Raw genomic sequence first — 24,231 nt, forward strand, 5'->3', positions numbered from 1 at the left:
GTGTCGTCTTTTCCTTAGGCTGTGGGGTGCCCAAGAGCAGCATAGAGCTTGGTGTTCTGAGTAGAGATGCCCGTCCTGGGGCTTGGCATATGTGTTGTATATAGTTACCTGGTAAGGATGGCTTCATTGAAGTTCAACTTTTTTTTCATATTTTGACTATATTTTTTCCTCTCTAAATTCCTCCCTGCTGTTCCCCAACTCCCTACCCATCCCACTTCAGGTTCTGTTCCACTTTCAGAAACAAAAATGCAAAATAAACAAAACACCCAATGTCTTGTCAGGGTTTCTATTCCTGCACAAACATCATGACCAAGAAGCAAGTTGGGGAGGAAAGGGCTTATTCAGCTTACACATTCACATTGCTGTTCATCACCAAAGGAAGTCAGGACTGGAACTCAAGCAGGTCAGGAAGCAGGAGCTGATGCAGAGGCCATGGAGGGATGTTAGTTACTGGCTTGCTTCCCCTGCCTCGCTCAGCTTGCTCTCTTATAGAACCCAAGACCACCAGCCCAGGGACGGAACTGCCCACAGTGGGCTGTGTCCTCCCCATTTGATCACAAGTTGAGAAAATGCCTTACAACTGGGTCTCATGGAGGCATTTCCACAACTGAGGCTCCTTTCTCTGTGATAACTCCAGCTTGTGTCAAGTTGACACACAAAGCCAGCCAGTACACCCAATAAGATAAAAACAAACAAACAAAACAAAATAAAATAAGCCCAGAAACAAAACAAAACATAAGGAAAATCCCCACAAACCAATAAACAAACAAACAAACAAAAAAACTGAGTTTGCTTTCTGTTGGCTCAATCTATCCTCCAGGTTTAGCCTGCCCTGCATCCTGGTTAATATACCCAGCGACACTCCATTGAATAAAACTCATTTGCCATTTGCCAGAGGGTGTCAACTGCAAAGAGATTCTTGTTTAGGGTTGGGGATTTGCACTCACTTCCCTCTCTTGGTGCTGGGACCCTGTTTGACTTGGGCCTGGGAAAATCTTGTGTTTGTTGCCAGCATCTCTGTGAGTTCACGTGTGCATCAGTGCTGTTGTGCACGGAAGATACAGTTCCCTTGGAGGCATCCACCACCTCTGGCTCTCACAATCTTTCTGCTTCCCCTCCTGCACCCTGTCCAGCTGTGGGTCTCTGTGTTAATTTCCATCTTCTTCAAGAAGAAGCTTTTCCAACGAGGGTCAAATGAGGCACTGATGGCTAGGACACACTTTATTGCTATATTTTAGCAAAATAATATTATTAGAGTTTCCCCTGGGCCCATGATACACTTAGTCTCAGGTTCTTGTCCAAGGTAGCAATGTCATGTGTGGGCTCCATCTCATAGAATAGACCTTAAATTCAATCAAAAGTTATTGGTTCCTACCATAACACTTGTGTCACCCTTGTACCAGTATATCTTGCAGGCAGGTCACTGTTGTAGGTCATGGGTTTTGTAGCTGTGTGACATTGATGTTTACCTTTCTCATCCAGTAGCATTCAGAGTACCTTCCAGCACTATGAACACTAGCCAGTAGGAGCGAAACTTCTAGTTGCCTACCTGCTTGACTTCTCCATAATCAGTGACTAATGAGAAAAATAGTTTTAGCTATAGAGCCTTACTATGATGTTATGGAAAACAACCAAGCCTGTGATGTTCAGGTGTAATTTATAGCTGGGGGCTAATTACTCAACAAGACATAACCTATTCTTAGCACTAGAGATTTTACTGGGTGGCATAAGGTGTCTAGTTAGGTCTTTGTCTCCATCATTACGTAGTGACTCCACTTAAGTTACATATATTATTGCATATAAATACACATGTAACAATATATATATATATGTGTGTGTGTGTGTGTGTGTGTGTGTGTGTGTGTTTGTGTGTATATGTGAAGTTTCTACAATGGTAGGTTTCCATATAGTTTTTCAAAAGATCTTTAGTGTTAACTGTCCCTTGCCAAATTCCTCCTTTCATTTTGTAAAAGGAGAGTTCATAACTTAAAAAAAAAGTCTTTTATAAGTCTTCATCTGGGATTTTTCTGAAGATGACACTGAGACAAGTATGCTGGTGGAGATGATCCCAGCAAACACGGGTAGGATGGAGACAAGGAAGGAAGGCCATCCAGGTTAAGGGTTCAGAGTCCAGAAGTCTCCCAGTGTGATACTTGAAAGAAAGCTGAGCAGGTTAGGAGCTGGTGCAGGGCGTACAGGGAGTGGGATGTATTCAGCCCTATGGCTACATTTCCACACCAATACCTGTGAGATCTCTGTTGAGTGATGCTCATGGTGATTATATTTCCCTCGTGTCTTGACTTGAACAGTAATGGTTAAGGCCTTCTGGCAGAGGTCTGTGGGCACATTTCCTCAAAAGTGGCTACAGAAATTTGTTAGAACAGGTGATTAGGAACATCTATCATTTTAGGTCCCTGGTTCAATAGCAGCGTATGAAGAAAGAGACTTGAGAAATTTTCCTACAAATTTCATACTTCAAAACTAGACATGGCTATTTTCCAGAATGACTGAGTCTCTCTCTTCAGATCATAATTCAGACGAAAGCTTTATCATTGGTGGACTGAATTAACCTCTCCTGTCTCTCTTTTCTCATTTAAGTTATGCAGTTCAGTTGACTGTGGCTTGAACCTGGATCTATTCAACTGAGATGCTACAAAGAAAGCAAACGCAATGGTGAGAACAGAGTTGAGTAGGTGACTAGGTGAGCAGAAACGTCTAGGTAAGGAGAGGAGTTCTACACATGGACATCATCGTAGATTCAGTGGCACAGAGTAGACATTGGGGAAACCATGTCAAATCTTTCTCTCAGGAATGCAAAGCTTGGGAGAAGCCAAAGCCAAGCATCTCCCAGCACATCTCACCTGTTGGAAGAACCCGTGGGAGCAATCATTTCGGTCTTCGTAAAACTGCACAGGATGCGAGTCCTCTTTGTGTCAAGGATGGTGACTAAATCCTCCCAATGGAGAGAGGGAGGTAGAGAGACCACAGTGGTGGGGGGGAATGGATCCCCTTACCCTCTCCCAGGGGCAGAGAAGAAAACAAAGGCCCAGGCAAATGAATTGCTTGAGGAAGGAGGAAGGGAAATATTTTCTTTGCCAACCCACCATCATAAAAAAGAAGGTCATTTTCAGTCATCGCTGAGGAATGTCCAAAGAGTGAGGGGTAGCAACATCTCTGCCATCCTCCCTGGGGATGAAATTAAAGAAAACCCAAATCTTTAGAAGCAGCAATAGTCACTCACACGGACCTTCAGAAGTTGCTGCTCTACGTGGAGGCCAGAATTTCCCACAATATGTCAAATGCCGGATGTCAAAATTATACCGGGAGCAGGACATATTTACGGAATCAGTAAAAGGCTGTGTAAAGGCAGAGGGTAACAGGGGTTTCCTGGGATTAATGAGAATTAACCGTCTGAAGAGGTACTGCTTTCACCCGGTGAGAAGGTATTTAGGACCAAATAGCATTTAAAAATAGTACAAAGTATGATCTGAGAGAACGTGAGACTATTAAGGAGAGAATCGCAGCTGCGAAGAAGAGGGATCTTGAGGAAAGAGGATAAACCATGTCGCAGGGACAAGGTGGGAAGTGTTGGTGCCAGCCTGGAGCTGGAGGGACAGGAGATCAGTATGGGAAAGAACTATGCTCTAAGCTGCTTTTTTTTGTGGCTGTGAGAAAATACTCTGACCAAAGCAGCCTGGGGAGGAACGTGTTTATCTGACTTATTCTTTCACAGAGCACAATCTACTTTGCGAGAAGTTAGATATGGCCACAGACTCATCCGATTGAAGATGGTCTTTAGCTGAAGTTCTCTCTTCCCAGTTGATCCCGGGTTTTCCCAATCTAACAAGAAATATTAACCAGGACAACCTGCGTTGGTTGTCCTTCCACAGAAACCAACAGAAGAGTCCACAAGGTTCTGGGGCATTGGAACTGTCCCTAGTTTTCTGGCATGTGCCCCCATGTGTGTGAGAGGGTAGGTAGTAACCCCAGGGGCGAAAGCCCAAAAGGAGAGACTTGGGTGTGCACTTTGATGGATTGTGTCACACTTGAAAAGCGATACTGTGAGCTGTTTGCTATGTCTGGGGATTTGGAGAGGCAGCCTCAGCAAGGCCCTGCCATTAGAGCATAGAAAATAGAAAATAGAAGACAATGTTAGTGTAAGAACAGACCGACTAGCCGACTAGCAGGCAGCACCATTTTCTTGCTGTCTCCTTTCCAATTATTTTAATAAAAGATCAAAATAATTTGCATTTTAAAATATAGCCTATAATGGGCACATGGACTGGCGTAGTGCAGTTGGGACTCTCCTCATACAGGAGGTTCATATGTGTGCCCCATGCCTCACTTGGAACAGAATTGAAAATCTTTGTCTCGAGAAGGGCTCATATACATAAGTACAAAACCTTATTCAATAATAATAAGCCCAATGGAGACTTTTAATCATCTTCTAAAGAGCTGCCATTTCAAAGTAGCCCAGTGGAGCCAAGCCTTTATTATTTAAGAGATGTCTTGATGCCAAGACTGTTGATATCACACTTTGAAAGTGAATTAATGATGGGATTGCATAAGCCAGACAAATAGAGTGATGTCAAGGACAGTCCCCCACTGGGAAATGGTGTGCACAGTGGTATTAAATGGGATTTCTGTCTCAACCCCACATGTTGCAGCTCTGAACTCTGGTTCCCCTTTCATATCTTGGGTTGTCCTTCCAAGAAGAAACAGAGAGTTACTCATAACACAAAGTTTCATGGTATATCATTATTTTTAATATTTATTCATTTATAGTGTGTGTATGTGGACACACTAAACACTCAACATGCTAGAAATGTAGAGGTCAGAGGACAACTTGTTGGAATGAGCTCTCTCTTCTACCACATAGGGCTTGGGGGATCTTACTCAAGATCTACTCCCTGGCTTACTATAAGTCATCATTACCAGCCCCATTCTCAGGCTGATTCTCCAGTAGGGGCTGACTGAGAGCTACTTGCCTAATACCCATGACTATGATAGGAATCAGCAAGTGGCTAGGAGGGCCATAGATCCTGCATTTTACCTGAAACAGCAACAAAACAATGGATGCAGAATGTTCATAATCAGGAGAAGTTTTAAATCTTAAGAGATCCTGGTTCTCTAGGCTTGCTATATCAGCCTAGTCTAAACCACTGAGTGAGGCCGAGCTCTTGGAAGCAGAGCGCATGCTTTCAAAGCCATTGCTGGCTCCCTTGGAGCTCAGGGTATCCTGGTGCAGCACAGTGGCCAGAAAACAGGGCCAACAATACACTGGTGCCCAACAGTCTAATGCTCACGTTGGAAAAGTTGTCTCAGGCCATCGAGTTCAAAGAAGCCTTTCTCAGCTCTGAACCCTTGGAATTGGCTGATCTCACTGATTTTAGTCTGTGCCTGAGAGCTTTATTTTAGTCCTCTTACCCCTTTATCAGGATGATTAGACAACAAAGTGGGCAGCATTTGAGCAAGAAACATTCTCACTCTCTCGTTTTTAAATAGACATTGGGAGGCAAGGGGAGAGAGAGACCTATCTAAGAGCTCATCTGCTCTGCTCTGGAGTTTGTAGCTGGCATCAAGCCATCCAAGGGCCCACATTCTGCCTGTTCCTATCAGTCCTGTTTAGGAGTTTGCGGTGCCATCCATTCCTAAATAAAAGTGAGAGAAGACACAGGGTTGCTAATGTCTTCATTTTGCCACGTGAAAACTTCTAAAATGCCTTCTATTTTCCTCATTCCTTCACACACACACACACACGCACACACACACACACACACACACACACACACACACACACACACAAATAAATAAATAGAATTGGGCATATAAATACCCTTTTTTAAAAATCATTTTTGCCTGGTGAAAATGTGACTTAGATTACTAGAAAGGACAATGAGTGCTTACTGAGTATTTACAAGGCATCCCGCTCTCTTCTGTTCACTGGGTTTGTCTCTATTCTTCCTGCTTAAGACTTTTGCCTGCTCTCTTTAGCCTCTTGCAGCAACAACGAGCTATCATTTCCATCAACTCAGCTATAATGCCTTGCTTGGCGCTTTTGTGGACAAAGATACTGAGGAGTAAGCAAGGCTCATCTGGAAAGAGCATCTATCTATGATTAAAAGCACTGTCTGAATGGAGGTGAAGGCTGGAAAGTGGTGGGTAGAGAGGATGAACTTTGCCTGCTTTTAAGTTCTCTACAGAGAAGATCCCGAATCATCTAGGTTGTTGGGCCTCTCTACAGCCTTGCATTCCACGTCTTTGAAGACTTGCCTTCCGCATCCTCTCCTGGCCCACAGTTACAGCCTGTCCCCGTTGTAATGAGCACAGGGATTTCCTCAGGCTCCTGCTAAGCTACAGGTCCTTATATAGTAGTCAGAAGTGAGGTCTAACTCCACTAATTTAGACTGAGATTCTCGAAGCTGCAGCACTCCCTGAACCTGCTATGTTTGCAGCAATCGTTAGTAGGAATAGCCATTTACTACTCAGTAGGCAACAGGCTGCTTGCTGTGTAGGTCCTGTGCCTGGGAACTAGCCCTTAGGCAAATGATATCATCATTGCCTTTCATGAATCAATAAAACCTGATCCGGGGTAAATAATGCTCTCAAGACTAGACGATTGCAGTGGATTCGAGCCCAGTACTGAAGCACCCCAACTCCTGGCCATTAAGCAGGAGGAATGGCGGAGAATCACATGGGGACACAGTAGCAATTCAGTCTCAGGCCCTGATGGAGCTCATGGAATCAGACTCTACATTTACAGAAATCTTAGGTAATCCCTGTGTTTGTAAAAAATGTAAACCAGCCCTCAAAAACACTGGAATCCCATATTTTCACAGGCCAGTTTTTCAGAATAGGAGGCTTTGAATCATAATTTTTTAATAACATTATTCCCTTCAAGGACTTTTTTCCTTTTCATAACACTCTCAAATCTTCACCCTGGAAGTTTGACCCTACGGGTACTTTTACTAGGTTGCCAGGGAAAGTTTTGGCTGAGCAGAAACAATCCACACAAGATAAAGTTGATAATGACTCAAGCTGCAAGTGCTAAAACTTGTCATAGATGAAATAGAGGGCCATGTCACAAGGGTCATATTGGATCCTGTAAGAATTGGCTCAGGAAAATATTAGGCTTGGGAGAAACAATCAACATGACATAAAACTGTCAACAGTTAAAAATCACACGTGGCAAAATTCAAAAACCCAAATAAGAATCAAAATTTGTTAATTAAAAAAAAAAAAAAACAGCCAAACAGGATTTGGAGACGGCAAACTTATTAGGAATGGTGTCCTTCAAAGAGAAGCTCCTCAAAGTAGAGTTTCCTCAGAAGCTACTTCTCGACCAACTAGCATGAGTAACAGGATGAAAGCCACAAGAGGGCAGGAGCCGGTTCCCTGAGCTTGGCCACTGCTCTACCCTCCCCCTGGAGAACAGTGCCTTCTGGCTTGTAATGGCATCTTACATAGAAGTGTATTGTGCAAGATCTTAACCTTAACAGAGAAAACAATCTGATAGCTAAGTTAGAAACAAAACGAAAACGGAAATATATTGAAGACGTTTGCTTCTGCTTCTGTGTAACAGATTTTTGAAAAAAGTAAAATGACTTAATAGGCTTTCAGCCATAAAATTCCCCTTTTCTCCAAGAAAACCTATTGGAGACATTGATCAGGGTGAGTGGATTTAGATTAAAATTCTTAAATCTGAGTCCACGAGGGCTCAAATGGAAGGAGCGAGTAGCCCGCTTCGTGAAGGGTAAAGTCAAATTAACTGCTAAAAACAGTATCATTCTCTCATCTGGCAGCAAGTCCTAATTCTCCTTCATGCTAAGCTGAAATTTGACATCTTGAATTGGGCATTAGCTGCTCCAAAGCATGTTATTGTTTTACAGTTTTATTATCTTTAATCCACACAGGTGTTGACTCCATTGCATGAGCTATTGAAAATCATCAAAGCTGAAAGTCTTTTTGCTACTCTTAGAGAAACTTTCCAACTTCTGCTGGAATTTCTGATAATTTTATTACAGCATAGCTATGGAAAAAAAAACCCAAGTGACCAATCCATTTATTCAGTTGATAATATACATTATTGGTCTGGAGAGATAGCTCAGGAGTTAAGAGCGCTGACAATATACATTATTAAGAGAAGATATGAAATAAATACTATATCATCAATTGCAAGGAAAATTGCCTCTAAAAAAAGTCATAGTGTCTTATCTACTTTCCATATTGCTCTCAGTTGTTATTCATATTTTTAAGTGTGTGTGTGTGTGTGTGTGTGTGTGTGTGTGTGTGTACGTGTGCGTGTACGTGTGCATGAGTACTAGGTCACCTAGAGCTGGAGTGACAGGCAGTTGCAGATTGCCCAACCTGGGTGCTGGAAAGTGAGCTCTGGTCCTCTGCAAGAGCAACATGGCCTCTAAACTTCCAAGCTGAAAGTTCTCTTCTATTTATATCATTATAAACTTTTTAAAAATCACCTAAAAATGTAGGTGAGAAATACTCAACATAAAGCAAAATTGTTCATAGTCAAACTATATGGCAGCATTAGTCTTGATTAAATTTGATGCAAAATTTAAACTTCTTTTAGAACTTAGTTCTGAATGAGCAAACTCTGGAAGTTGGACTTCATGGAGTTTTTTTTTAAGCAGTACATCAAAATTTATAGCTAGAATATCTATAATTTACAATATTTCATACAGAGCATGACACTTTGATTAATTCAAATATCATTCTAAAATGTATGTTCTAGGGAACTGGCTCTGAAAAAGACCATCAGCTAAAAAAACAAAAAGAGGAAATCTGGAGAAGTTTTAACTGCCTTGTTTAGAATATGATCCCTAAGGCTCTTTCTTAATGAAGACTCAACAGTGTGGTCCCATCCATGCAGTGAACAGTTACTAGGCATCCACCGTATCCCAGTCGGTAGAGAGTGTACAGTGAACAGGACGCAGCCCTCCGACAGGTATCATGCTCTAGCTGTAACCGTTCCTTGCCTAAGCATTCGTTTATATAGTCCACACATCCGCTGGGTCCAAATCATGTCTTCTTTATTCTTAATTAATTTTAGGGAGTGGGTAGATGGTGGGATAGAGCTGGACGTAAGTATTATGACCCTTTAAAAGGTATAAAATATTTTACTTGGAATTTAAAACGTTTAAAATATTATCTATAAAGACACAGTTAAACATCGAAAAGCCATATCTTAAAATGGTCCGTAAACTAATCTATAACTGTGAAAATTTACCGAATACCCCCAAATATAGAGTATTACGGAGCTTTTAACTATATAATATTCTCTTGATAGCCACTAGATATTTTCCATGTTCATTTTCTCTGATCATTTATATTTGCATGGATAAAGTTTCCCCAGGACCCCTGGTAGGGCCAGAAGTTCGTCCTTTGTGTGTATCTTTGGGATGTTGCCTTGAGTGACAGAGGCTTGGAAATATAGTCTTCTCCGGCTGCTGCAGGATGCCAGATGCCAGATGCCAGCGTTGCGCCAAAGGCTCCGGTCTGAGCAAGAGTCAGGATCAAATGTGCTTTGGTGACAGTTTGATGTGCTGAGAGCGCAAGGCTGGAGAACACAGGACGAGACAAGATGGGAAATGGAGGTACAACCCCAGGAAAGCACTGAACATCATATTTCTCCTGTGTTCATTCATTCAACAAGTATTTGCCGAGTAGCCACTATACCCTAAATGCTGTTTTAGATGCTGAAGTTTCATTCCTCTTCTCCCACTCTGTGTGTGTGTGTGTGTGTGTGTGTGTCTGTGTGTGTGTGTGTCTGTGTGTCTGTGTGTGTCTGTGTGTGTGCTGAGTATTGAACCCAGGGGTCTTGGATACACTAGGCAAGAGCTCTTTGCTATCAAGCTAGAAGTTGACCAGGAGGAAAGCGGTACAGCTGTTAATGTTCCACAGCATAGTAGGACAACTGTAGCTGGCAACTCATTATATCAAAATAGCCTGTGGGGGAGATTGTGAATATTCCTAGCAAAAGAAAGGATAAATGCCTGAAGGGTTAGATATAACAATTACTTTGATATAATCATTGTATATCTGTGATTATACATATACACTGGTAAGTAATGATCAGATCTCATATGAACAACTACTCTATTTTAACTTTAAAGGATGCTCATTATTAAACAAAGTTGGTAGCTCCCAATTTAGACATTCTTTCTTTTATTTATTAACTATTTAAAAGAATTTTAAAAATACATATGGGTGTTTTACCTGCACATATGTCTGTGTATCACTTTTTTACCTGCTGCTGGTGGAGGACAGAAGAGGGCATCAGATCCCCTGTGACTAGAGTTACAGCTGGTTATGAACCACTGTATAGGTGCTAGAAATGGAATTTAGGTCCCCAAAACAACAGCCAATTCTCTTAACTAATGAGCTATCTCTCTCACCCCCTTCCTAAATAACATTTTTCTAAATATTCCAGGTGACCTCAAACTTATTCCATAGCCCAGGCTGGCCTTCAACTAGAATCCCTCTGCTTCAGCTAGCCTTACAGGCATGTACCACCATACCCCAGCTAGAAAGCCTCACAGGCAAGAAAACTATTGAGTCAGGCTGTGGAGGCACATGCCTTTAATCTTGGCACTTGGGAGGCAGAGGTAGATGAATCTCTGAGTTTGAGGCCAGCCTGGTCTACAGAGCAAGTTTCAGGAGAGCCAGGGCTTTACAGAGAAACCCTGTCTTGAAAAAACAATAAATAAATAAATAAATAAATAAATAAATAAATGATAGATAGATAGATAGATAGATAGATAGATAGATAGATAGATAGATAGATAGATAGATAGACAGACAGACAAGTCTAACATTTCACTTCTCTAACTTCTCATTCTGTAGCTACTGATCTCTCCAATGAGTCAACTATTCAGCAGAGCACACTGGCTCACAGGATAGCGCCCCACAATACTCGTGAGCTCTGTGGCCATCATTCCTGCACCCTTCCTTAACACTGAGTCTTTTAGTTCACCAAGCAGTGGTGTACAATCAAGGGTACTGCACACAGCACAGAACAGGGTGGCTTAAACATCCTTGCCTCCTTGATCTAGACAGATTAAAATATCACACTGGAGATGAATCTGGGTAGGGGTCCTTGAGAATGAAGAGTAAAGAGTTTGAGGAAGGCAAGACCTCTGTTTGTATAGTTCAATACAGGGACAGTTTTTATTATTCAAGTAAATCCAAGAGTCAGAGACAATTTGGTGAATCTCTGAGATGATGCTACAGGAGATCAGGCAGCATGGCAACTCTCTGTAGGAACCAAAGTTCCTGTCTTTGGTACCCATCAGCTATGTTCTTATGTGATTCGCCTCCCTGCCTTGCACTTTCCTTTTCTGTCTGTAATAAGCGATTAAAACCCAAACCTTTGTCATAGTCACTTCTCTACGGCTGGAATGAGACACCATGGCCATGGAAGCTCACAGAAAAGAAAACATTTATTTGGGGGCTTGCTTACAGTTTCAGATGATGAGTCCATTGTCATCATGGCAGGAAGCATAGCAGCACTCATGTGGCTAGAGCAGTAGCTGAGAACTAAACCCTGATCCAAAGATCAAGAGAGAGTGGATTGATCTTATCCTTGGCCTGGCTTGGGCTGTTGAATCTTCAAAACCCACCCCCAATGACACACTTCCTCCAACAAGGCCACACCTCCTAATCCTAATCCTTTCAAACAGTGGAACTCTTTGGTGACTAGGCATTCAAATATATGAACCTATGAGGGCCACTTTTACTCAAACCCCAAAATACTCCTTGCTTTTTGTCTCATTATTTCTGCACTCCTTTAATAGTTAGGATTTACTTTATTTGTCACTTATGTATGTCTTTGTGTGTGTGTGTGAGAGTGTCTGTGTGTTCTTGTGTCCATGTGTCTGTGTGTGCATGTGTCTTCATGCATGTGTGTATGTGCCTGGGTGTGAGTGTGTGTGTGTGTGCGTACGTACACTCGTGTGTCTGTGTGTTGATGTCTTCTGAGACCAGAAGGTCCAAAGCTATAGAAGGTTGTTAGCAGGTGGATGATGATGCTGGGAACTGGACTCTGGTCCTGCAGTGCTCTGACTGGCTGAGCCGCCATCTTCTCCAGACTCCTCATTGTTTAGTTTTTTCTTCTTTTCTCCTGATTATCACTTGTTCTCTTTTCTTTATGTCCCATTTCAGGTCAGTCATCCTCCCCACTCCCTACTCAACATCATTCCAAATCCTGTCCAGACTTAATCTGTTCTGCTGCTGACTTCTGGCATCTGTTTCTACCTCCATTTGGCCTTTCATCTTGGGACGCAGACCTAGAGCAAGACAGACCTTTGTCTTTCAGTGTATCCTTTGCATGCTTTATGTGCCACGTGTCAAGTGTTTATGCAGAACAATTCTTGTCAACTCTGTTTACACTTTTAATGATATATAGGAATTATATTTAAATTATAACAAAAACAGGATTGTTATTATTTTTTGAGACAAGGTCTCACTATATAGACCATATTGTCCTTTCTACATGCTTTAACCACCTTAGATTTCGGGTTGCAGGCATATATCACCATGCCTGGCTTATCACAGAAACCTTTGCCTAGGAAGTAGATTTCTGTGGTGACTGAATTCATCTCCGTTCAATGAAAGCAATGGTTTGTGCAAGGTGCTAAAGCTAGGGAGATAGAAGACGTAGTTTTCCACTGGTGAAGCTCATGGCCCAGCAAGAGACCTAGTGCTGAGAGCAGATCGTTTCAACAGAAGCTACCAAGTGTCCTGCTGGAAACTAGCAGTGTCTGACCCAACCTGGGAAGTCAAGAACGGTAGCATCCCAGTCAGTCTCAAGAGAAACTGAAAGCATGGTACAGATTTAAATCTTTAATTAAAGGTTAGTTTGGAAAGCTTAGGGTTTTTACTCTGCTTTAAAATTTGCCAGTACTCGAGAGTTGTTTCTGATTCCCCTATCAAGGACATTATTCGTCAGAGGAATTACAAAAATATGTATCATGACAGATGTCAGCCTTATGAAGACTTGCACTAGGCAATGTAATGTTCTCCAATGCATCCTGCTACAAGATCATGCATAGACAAAAGATTAAACTCAAAATGCAAAAGTGAAATGATGGAATTAGTGTAGCGAAAATTCAGTGTTCAATCACATGGCTTCAACGTCCACACTGCAGCTTACCTCTAACAGTTGACTGTGTGCAGAGGATTTTATATTGTCAAAGAAAATGATCTGAGATTATAAAAACCTTCTTGCATTTCCAGCTACTTAAGTATGTGAGGTTGGATTTTTTTTTATACTTAATGACCAAAAACAGCATGCCAAAGGGTATTGAATATGGAAGCAGGGAGTAAACTTCATCTGTTGTTATTAAGCCAGACATTCAGTTTGAATCCACACAAAGCAATTCCACTATTTTTCTTTTATTGTTTTCTTTTGGATAATATAGTTACTTTTTAATTAAAATGCATTATTTAGTTTAATGTAATGACTAAATCTAAAACTAAGAGATTATTATTTTAGAAAATTCTGTTTTATAGTAAAGTATGGTAAATGTACTCTTTACACTGCACACAAACTAGGATTTAAGTTCTTGATGATTTTTGTGAATATAAACAGCTCTCCCCACCACTAGGCTACGCTAAAAACTTATAATGGAGTGGTTTTGGAAGTACCATTAACCATTTTCTTTTACCTTCCCTCTTTCTCATAGAAACTACCTCTGCACATGGTCAAATACAGACCGTTTGAATCACAGTCTATTATCCCATCCCAAGTGAAGTCCATCTTCTTTGATGAGAGCATTTGCATCTCTGTGATGTTGCTTTTAACAATAACATGTTCAGACATTTATGGAGTGTCTTAGAGGTATGACATCCTTCTAGAGGTTGAGGGTCTGATGATGATAAAGGCTATCTTATCTCTGTGCTGTGGAGTACAGTCTGCCAAAAGAATGCCATGGGCAATATTTACTTCACGCCAGGATTTGAACATTTTACACATGGTATCTCTACTTCTTCTCTCAGTCACACTTTGAAGATAATTTGAATATCTTAGTTTACTCTAGGACCCAGAGAAGTTAAGAAATGCGACTACTCACTGTGGCGGATGGTCTATGTTCCTTCTCAAGAGCCCCTCTTGTTATCTTCACTGGCACTATGCCTGGCTTCCAATGCAGACTGCATTGTGTGGTTATACACACAGCCATGCTGTGAGCCACAGTATGTCCCAGTCTTTATCCCTGGACTACTCCCTTTTAGCCGATGGCTAACTTATGAACAACTCAGCTTTCTTTGCTTCTAGATAAACCCTAGGGTATAAGCACACATCACAGCTACTAAAGCCTAGAACTGAGCTGGAAATGGTGGCATGCACCTCTAGTCTAACACTTGGGGTAGAAGCAGAGGATTGGAAGTTCAAGGCCAGCTCTGACTATAGAGTATGTTCAGGAACAGTCTGGCTGCATGAGACTCTACCTCAGGTATGAACAAAACTAAGAAGAAAAAGAAAAACATTAGAAATACTGAAGTCACACCCTCAGCCCCTTGAAACTTTTTCTTCCCTACTGTTCTTTAAGTGAGCTGTTTCTCCCAGGGTCCTTTGATGATGAATTACTAACATCAGTCTTTGACACAGGGTGTCCTTTTGGAACAGTCGTCTATCTGCGTGTCAGAAGTCGGGAAGTGACTGTACCATACATGCTTTTAGCCAGTACACTCGACCACACTCCCTCTTCGTTGGTTTTAAGTTTGTTGACGAATCGACACCAGGTCGAGGTTTGACATAACCACATATTTTATTTTGACAAATGCATCTCCTTTCATCTTGGAAATAATTCCTCTTTACTCTGCTGGTGGGAGTCCTGTGCAAAGGCGAAGGTAAACGGGATGCATTTCTAAATCCAGTCCGCTAAACATGAGTGTGCGTGTAGGCACACATCAGTTACTTGCTTCCATCCACGCCAAGTGATAAAGGATTTAGTAGGCACATCTTTTCTACAAGCTATGGTAGCAGTGAACCAGTTGACGGAGGAATGGTAGACTGGCAACAGCCTTTCACAGACTGCTTCCATTGGGCCAGTCACAGTAGATAGAATTTCCTAAGCTGTCCTCACCTCTGGAGAGGAGAAACAGTAGCATGCTATCATGTGTTGGTCACATCCCACCATGCTTGGCTCTGCCTTTAGGCACAGTGTTGAACGTACAAGCTGATACCCCCTAATCCCCTGACCACCTCCTGATTTGGTTTCCTTAAGCCTCGTGGATGAATGTAACCGCAGGTCTCAACTGTTGTTTGGAGTCATGCATTTTTCCAGGTCTTGAGGTTTTGTCGTGTCACATTCAGGGGAAACACAGGAACTGTCCCCAGACAGTTTTAATGTCAAAGAATTCGCTGTGAAAGGGCCCATCTCCATTACCACAGAACTGTTTATTTTTGAATTAACAAAGGATAAGGTAGTCCATGGGGAAATTTTGGCTTGCAACCCTAGAATTTAAATATGTATGAAAAGTGGGGACTTAAAAATATCATAGGTTAGCTCAATTCTTGGAGCACCTGGAGCTTTTGTGGGGGCAGGAGAGTTATTTCATCACTGCCGACGGAAGTAACCATTTTTGTACAGGAAAACTCATTCTACTTACATGCTGAATTGCTATTGACAATGCTCTTTTTACCCCTTGGTACTCACCCTTATCACTTTATTTTATTTACTGTATTTCTCTCCTAAACAACAAGGCACCTTATTACCTTAATCCTTCACATATAGGCGTCAGGATAAAGTCCATGTTTTGATTTAGAAAAAAAGAGTCGTCAGTACCAGGCTTGGGAAATCTGGGCTGGATGATTTATACCCTGGTCGGCCTTGGGTTAGACGCTTGCAATACTTCTTTTATTTTCCCTGCTAGCAGATCTAGTATATTTCAAAAAGAGAACAACATACATGTAGAAAGTCTATAAATCCTGTAGTTCTACTCTGAAATCTTCTAAGGCAGAAAAGGGAAACAGAGAGGGATGGAGCTCATTGGGAACTAGATTGCAATGCAGTAGAATAGGTCCCAGGCTAGAAATGCTTTTTGGTTTCCTTCCTTATCCCATCTGCTCTCATCTGAAGTACAGATTCTTAAAAATCTCCAGGAAGCATAATAATCAATAATCAGGTTTTAGGAGAAGCCCTAATCTGTGCTACTTTTGGTAGAGAAGCCAATACAATTTTTTTTAACATTTGATCTCAAATGTTAAATATGAAAAATATTCACATTGCTAACACATTTGTTGATTTGAGCATGTGAAGTCTTTTAGAGTTGCCGTAGTTTTAATTAAGGCACTGATATAATTTCTAGTACATTCCATTCTATTCCTGGCTTGATCTTGCCCTCTCCTGTCCTTCATTTCATTCACATTAATCTGGAAGAGAGTGTGTTATTATGTTAGACATTGCATCGCCATGACAAATGCATATGGGAAACACTTTAAAGGAAGAAGAATTATTTTGGCTCATTGTTTCAGTTCGTGGTTGGTAAGCTCAGTTGTTGTGAGCCTACGATGAGGAAGAACATCATGAGGAGATGTCAGGGTAATGCGAAGCTTCTTACAACATGGTGGCCAGGAAGGACAGAGAGAGGGAGAAGTGGGGGGTTGGAGTAATGGAAGAGGGAAAGGGAGGATGGGCGGAAGAAAAGCAGTCATGGGATAAGATATGGCACCAAGAACATGCCCTAAAAAAATCTCTTCTTCCAGAAAGACCATCTTTATGAATCTACGAAAGGGCTAACTGTTGCTTAGACCCGGGACGTTATACTCTATTCATCCCTTTAGAATTTGATCCACCAGTCCGAGGCCAGGTTTTAATACATGGTACTTTGTACATGGGCACTTCAAATCCAAATCTTAACAGCTATGTTCTGAACACCCATGAACAAACTGTGGAATACTCTTTAGGACATCTACTTTCTGGGCAGTGCATTAATATTAATATTAATATATTTATACAAAGATAATTTAAGAAACTGACAGTAGTAACACTCTCTTCCAGGTTCATAACAAAACCCAAGGCAAGAATGACATTAGAAAGTGGGCCAAGAAAGACAGTCACCAAGGAAACAATCTTGGGGCCAGGGCAAATAGAAGGGGGCCCAAGGCCAATGTTTGTGACAAGTTCTATAAGCTAGCCTTAGGTGGTGAAGCTCTTTATGAGCAAAGCTGTAAGGAGGCTCCCAACTCCAAGGTCATTGGCACAGCTGTTGTCTCTGAGAAACTGAAGACTCAGGAATCTTCATCTTATAAAGAAGTCACCAAACAGTCTCTTAGGTATAGCACTCAAGAAATTTACTCCAGGAACACAGAGGAGGCAGTGTGTGTGTACATGTGCATGTGTATGGATTTGGGGCAATGTTTGGTGAGGACATCTGAACAGTCCCCATTAGCTATACATTTGGAAAACTAGAACTTTGCTAAGTGGGGGTAGAGGATGGGGAACTTGCAGACTGAAGATCAGTTCAGGGTTTATATTACTCATACAACATCTGTCACCTCCAGAAGGCAGTGATCTGTCTCTGCTAAGGGATTAAAGTGAAATGGCAACTGGGGTCTTCTGGGTTGGCTAGCCTGGCCAAACTGAAAAGTGGGTAAGCTTGTGGCTCCTCACGTGCCCTCTCTGTTTCCCAGTGAAGATCTTGTCTTCCTCTCCTCTCCTCTCCTCTCCTCTCCTCTCCTCTCCTCTCCTCTCCTCTCCTCTCCTCTCCTCTCCTCTGACTGAATTTCTTCCTAACCTTTTCAGCTCATCAGTTACAATGATGTAGCCAACACTGCTTTTAACAGAACACATTATAGTCTTTCTATGTTTAAATCTGTTTCTATGTTTAGTTTAATTACAAGAGAAAAGGCTCTGCTCTTTCAAAGATATTGGAGGCCTCCACGAATATTGAAGACATAGAAAGGAAATTTCTTGAGGAGCTTTTACCAAGAGAAACATTATTTGAAAGTGCTTAAGCTAACAAAACTGAGTTTAGGACATCTGCTCTTGGCCTATTCTCATTAACCACCATGTCCCTGGAGACTGGTTTTCCTCCTAATATGGCGAAATATGCCAAAAGCAAGTAAATTCTCCTGTGGGTTTAAAGGATTTAACTGAGTCATGTGGAAAGTTACCAGATTTTCCAAATGATTTATGTGGTAGAGCCATGGTTCTATTTGGATGAACTTCTTGCTGTCTCACAGAAAGAAAGTAAAACATTCAATACATACTCATCCAGTTGTTCCAGGGGCCTTGCCTTGACGAAGACACACTTTTTAAAAAAAGTTAGTTTAGAAATGTTTAAAAAAAAAGTCATGTTTTTATAGGAAGAGTTATCGCATTGCCAATTTTTTTTTTAAGTTGGAACTATAAATAAAGTTCCTTTCTTGTTAGTGAGTCATTTAATTGCTCATAAATAAGAAAAAGGTGTGTATGTGTGGTCTTAATCTAAGTGTTAACACATTGGGTAGAAATGTGATGTCCCCTAAATTTACAGCGGACACTTTAAACAGATAAGTTTCAAGGTCTGGATACCACATGGGGACGCTGGGATGCAGACACATTCCCCTGTTCGTTCAGATAGCCCAAGAATCTCTTAAAAGCCGGTGTGTAGATCCACTTACAGTGGTATCATTTCCATTATCCAAAGCATATAAATTAAAAGAACTGAATTCTCTTGGGCTCTGTTCACATTCTAGTAACCCTTTAAAAAGTCTGCAGAAAACACACTTGTCATCCAACACTTCCTTACTGTTCAGCGCAGACATCCAGATAATGTCTGGGATTTTTCAGGGACTGCTGCATAGCCTATAGTGAGAGAATTAGAAAAGTAATCTAGAACCAAAGCCTTGTTTCTTTTTTTTTTTTTTTAAACAAAGCCAAGCGACATATTTGACCTTGGAGTGTGTTTATTAAAATGCTTTAAAATAAACATCTCCGTCTTGGATTTACACCAGGTTGAAAAAGATGTTCTTAATGGAAAGATCTGCTAATATAATGAAAAGATATAAGGAAATATATCTTTATGAGAGAGGAGAGGCATGCAAAAACATTTCCTAGACCCGTATAAAAAGGCATCTTTAACCACAGAGGTTAAATTAGCCAAGAATGTTTCATTATAATAAAGAAAACAAGGGTTTGCTTTCCAAAAGAGTGGAATCAGAGAGGCACAAAGGCAGTCCATTGGTCCTCCTAGTGTCTGCCTCCCGTGTTTTGGGTTATGTGAAAACCCTGTGGGATACCCCTGCCTGCCCCTACTCTGGCCTCGGCCTTATGCAGTGAAAGTCAGCAACTGTTCACAAAGCCACACCGGGAACACAGAGAGAAGGTCAGCCAGAATTCCAGACACTCCGAGTCTAGAACATCATTACGGTACGGTTACAACCGAGGTGCACTTACAGACACCTGAGCAGAGAGCGAAGCATCTGTGGCGGATATGATTCCTTTTATTAGCAATCTATTGATACAATCCAACCCGTCAGGGTGAGCTTTTCTTTTAACTGGTTTACGAGAAGGACCAACAGGAAATGGCTCTGCTGGGAGCCTTTCAGAATTGGAAATAGGAATAATTTGGATCCCCAACTCTCAAACAAACATAGTATGCATCAAAATGCAAGATATTATTCAAGCCAAAGATGCAAAGAGGAAAATGTTGATTATTTGGGGGAAGAAATGGTGGAGGTGGGGGCAAAGGAAGACCAGATGTTCAATTTTCGACATCAGTGTTAGTGAAGCCAAAAATATACTGCTGACCCAGGCATGAGAAGCTGTGCAGGGATTTCCAGCAATCCAAAGCCAGCTGAGCCAAACAGAGAGAAAAACAGTATTAAAATAATTAAGTCAGACTGTAAGTATAATTTTCTTATATGGGACTCATGCTTCAAGATGGATATCTACATAGAAAGAGATTATTTTGTTTCATATTGAAACCAGTTTTAAACCCAGGGAATTCGTTCACTGTCTAAAGTTATCAAAAGAAAACCCTTTGTTTGTATGTGATAGGCCAAGGGGGGATTTTAGTCATTAGCCCATCTGACATGGGCCATGATGCTATATCAATTCCAACACATATGGCAGGAGACTTCATCCTGTTGCTCGTTAGGGGGCAGCAGTGTTCATCTTCCAACCGTCGATAGGCTTAATGCTTTGATTTGTTTCTTTTCTTTGACCATTTCACAGATGTGTTGCTATTACTAGACTCAAATGACTTTATTAGTATTCCTGTCTGAATGCTCTCTGCTCATAACCAGGCATCTTGTAGACTTGCTCCTTAATGGCACCCTTGGAAAATGTGTCCTCTGTCCTCTTTGGTCTGAGCTTGAAACTGTCAATCTGAAGAGAAATGACTTTTCTAAAACACAAGCCTGACTGACACACTGTAAAATTGGATTACTTAAGCGTTGGAAGTCATGTTCTAAAAGTGTCTGCAATCTGCGCACCCCAAGAATGTCTTTTTTCTTTCCAACTCCTATTTGAATAAAGCCATGGATAACATTTCTGTGTTTCCAAGAAATCCATTGTGTTCAGAGCTGAGAGTGCAAGCTCTGGTTCTCTTCCTCCTCATAACCAAGACTGGAGGGGCTCTGGGGCATTCACCCACAGGAAGCTTCTATGGTCTTAGTCCATCACACCCCAAGAGTCATGCTTAATTTTAAGCTAGGTTTTAAAAATCACACCCCAAATAAGTATTGTTTCTTTTGTGCCAAAATGGACAGTCCATTGCCTAATAGATAACTTCCAGAAGAAGTCACTTTGTATTATTTTCACACAGACCACAGTATTGACACATTAATTCTGGCAGTATTAGGTGCCTTTCTGTTAGCCCCCACTGTTGACTTGAATCTTTATTAGTCTAAAATCTTAGCTTTTCAAGGCTGGGGTTCACGCATTCTTACAGAGTCACTTGGCCTGCCTCTTCTAGCAGCCATCTTTGAAACGAAGGCGTCTAAAACTGATGAGTAAAATAAAAAGCTCAGTGATCATTCAGAACTGTATACCAGCAACATAGTGAGTGATCTTCAATCACAGTCTTTCCTTCATGTGGTCAGGGGGCTTGGGGCAATGGCTTACACGACAAAGTGCTTATTATAAAAGCACAAAGAACTGAATTTAATTCCTTAGAATCAGCAGAAAAGGTGTTATGTGTCTGTGACCTGTGTGCCTCAGGGTAGGGGAGAGTTACTGAGGCACACAGCTCCCAGGGCTCACTGGCCAGGTAGTGTAGCTGAAGCAGCAAGCTCTGGGCTCACGGAGAGAGCTTCTCTCAAAATCTAATGGGAGGGCTGGTATAATGGCGCAATAGGGAAAGGTGCTTGCCACTGGCCCTGATGACTGGATTTTAATCCTAGGAACTCACATGCTGGAAGAGAACTGACTCCTGGTATCCTCTGACTTCCATGCATGTGCTATGGAATGCTAGCACCCACATCTCTCTCTCTCTCTCTCTCTCTCTCTCTCTCTCTCTCTCTCTCTCTCTCTCTCTCTCTTACACACACACACACACACACACACACACATACACACACACACACACACACACACAGAGTCCTCCCAATCACATACACCACATACACAAACTATGATCTGTTACCTTTATCAAAAAAAAGTAATGTTGCTTGTTTTATTATCTACTATTGCCTTTAAAATATTTGGAGGTGGACTTCAAAGTGATGAGGCCTTTCATGAACTCACTCCTGTACCCTAAGAGGAGCTGCTTAGTAATTGAAGCTACTCAACCAAGAGTGATTTCTTGATACAGGAATGAATCTAATCAAGAATCTGTAGGACATTAATTAAGATGTAGGAGGGCGCTACCATCCTCTTACCTGAGAATAAGATAGAATAAATCATTTGATGTATGAATCGAGTATAGAGATCTCACTACTAAAAATAGGATATAAAACAACAACAACAACAACAACAAAAAAAAACCCCATGGCTTCTGTTTTGCTCGAAAGCCAGTTCTTATCTCTTAGACTGGGTGGCTTTGATAAAAGAAGCTCTTCATTGTGGAGATCACACAGCAAGGAGCTGAAGGCAGCCAGCAGGTGGAACAAGACTAAGACCTTCAGTCCAACAGCCTACAACGAGCTGGACCTGGCCAAGAACCACCTGAGTAAGGGAAGAAATTCATGCAGCCTGAGTTGAGCTGTGGTGACCACAGACCCAGCTGACTCCTTATTTGCAACTTGTAAAAGACACATGTAAGTCTTGTCTGGATTCCTGGCCCACTGAAGCTGGGAGATAAGGGTCGTTCTAAGTTATTATCTTTTGGGGGTAATTTGTTGTGCAGTAGTACTAATACACTAGGGTACAGGGATCAGTCGCAATTGATAGCCATTGCTTTAGGTAGCTTTCAATTTATAATTTAGACCATTTGAGAATTATCTCTCAGTAAAATTATTTTAACATATGTATGAGAACATTTGTTGACAAAAATAAATGATAAGAGAAACATAGGGCAAGAGGTGTTGGCTATAGAGTACCTCAGCTTGGAACATGAGATGCCTAAGAGGCAAGTTCAGGGTTCACTACTGTTCCAAATGGTCCCTGTGCTTGGACTTATGCATGGTCTTAGATTTGGCCACAGTATACAAGAATTATGGCTGACTCGGGCTAACAACTGATTTACTGTTGGAACACTGCGACCTTCTTGAGTGTAAATCCTTCACACAAGTCACTTGTGGAGGAGTCTGGATGATAGTGAGATGCTTCCCTGATTATCACACAAATGGATTCTGTGACATTTTTTTGTGTCGGTGTATGAATAATTGCTCATCCGTGAGTCAGACTTTGGCCAAAGACTTGCTTCCGTTGTGACTTCCCAGTTTGCTATTGAGGGAATGAGGCACTTCTCATCCCTAGTCATCTCTCAGCCATCTTCTAAGAGAAGCTGGGGGTATCAGCCTAAAAGAACTGGGCAGTGTGAAGAACAGAGCTGATCTGGGCCATTCTGCAGCCAGACTGATGAGACAGGAGATTAATCCATTAGGAGAACTGAAGGAATCTTCTGTATGATATAGAGGACCTAGAGTAACCTCTGGCTATGGACTTTATCATGGCAAATGGGTTAAACTTGCCCTTCAGCTGAACTGTTAGTTATTCTAAGCAAACTCAGAGACATTCAGGTACTGGCCATTCTCTTATTCAGACAACTTTCATGGTTTTCTACTTTCAAGAACTAAGACTTGCTGTCCAGTCCTGCATACATGGTTCTAACACCATTGCTTTCTACTCACCATTGTTAGTCAAATTGGATCACGTCTAAGAAGAATGGCTCTTTCTGTACGTCCTTGCTTCCCTACATACGATCATCAAATCCCATCTGTCTGAATGATCTTCCCATGCACACTTTTGGCAGTGTTCAGCATATCTTTGGATTTAAGGAAAAATGAAGTATGACTTCCCTTGATAAGAAGGTCGTCATTGAGTATGCAAGTTGGCAATATCAACAGTTCAGTTTGACTTGGTAACTAGTGATGTGATTGGTTTCAAGTACATTAAGCCTGATCAGTTGCGCACCGTCCTATTAAATCATGGGCTTTTCCCCGCTCCACTGTTTACCCTATGCCTTCCACTCTATATGGCTTGCAGCAGAAATGACGTACTATCATTTCCAAGACTAGTGATCTTGTGTATGAGGTCTTAACATAGCTCCATGTAAAGATGCTCAGGTGACTAACTGATAAATGAGAGGCCCTGAGGAAGAGACTTGAGTCTCTCAATTAATGACAACATGGTGGCAGCCTGCTTCTCTTCTCTGTACAATGTGACTTGTAACGGCTTGGGGACTTTTAGACCTGAGGAGAGACTGACCCTAGGGCTTGCTCCTAGAGGCAAAGATGATCTGGGAGAACCATTAACGGCCTCTTAGCTTACAGCAAGGGTTGCTTCGTCTTAAACTAGCTCCGGGCTAGAAGCTAGGTGATTAGGGGCTGTCTTCGCACCATTTTTCTCCTTCAGTGCTGTTATTCAAACCAGGCAGTCCCAAAGCGTTTACTCTGTCTTGTGAGGTCCTCCTGAAAGTCCCAACAAAGACTTTGGCATAAGCCTTCCTTCCACTCTGATTTCTTCCCTTTGACTATAACTTAAACCGTACCCGTGTGACTCTGCTTCACATACTGTGTCTCTGAAATGACAATCTTTAAGGCCATTAGCCTTTCTGTACTCCCCTCAGTCACCTTCCATAAAGACACGTTTCAGAACAAGCATCAACTAGTTGGTTCTCTAGCTT

The sequence above is a fragment of the Rattus norvegicus genome, chromosome 8 (genome assembly GCF_021556685.1).
Source record: "Rattus norvegicus strain SHRSP/BbbUtx chromosome 8, alternate assembly SHRSP_T2T, whole genome shotgun sequence".
Classification (NCBI taxonomy): Eukaryota; Metazoa; Chordata; class Mammalia; order Rodentia; family Muridae; genus Rattus; species Rattus norvegicus.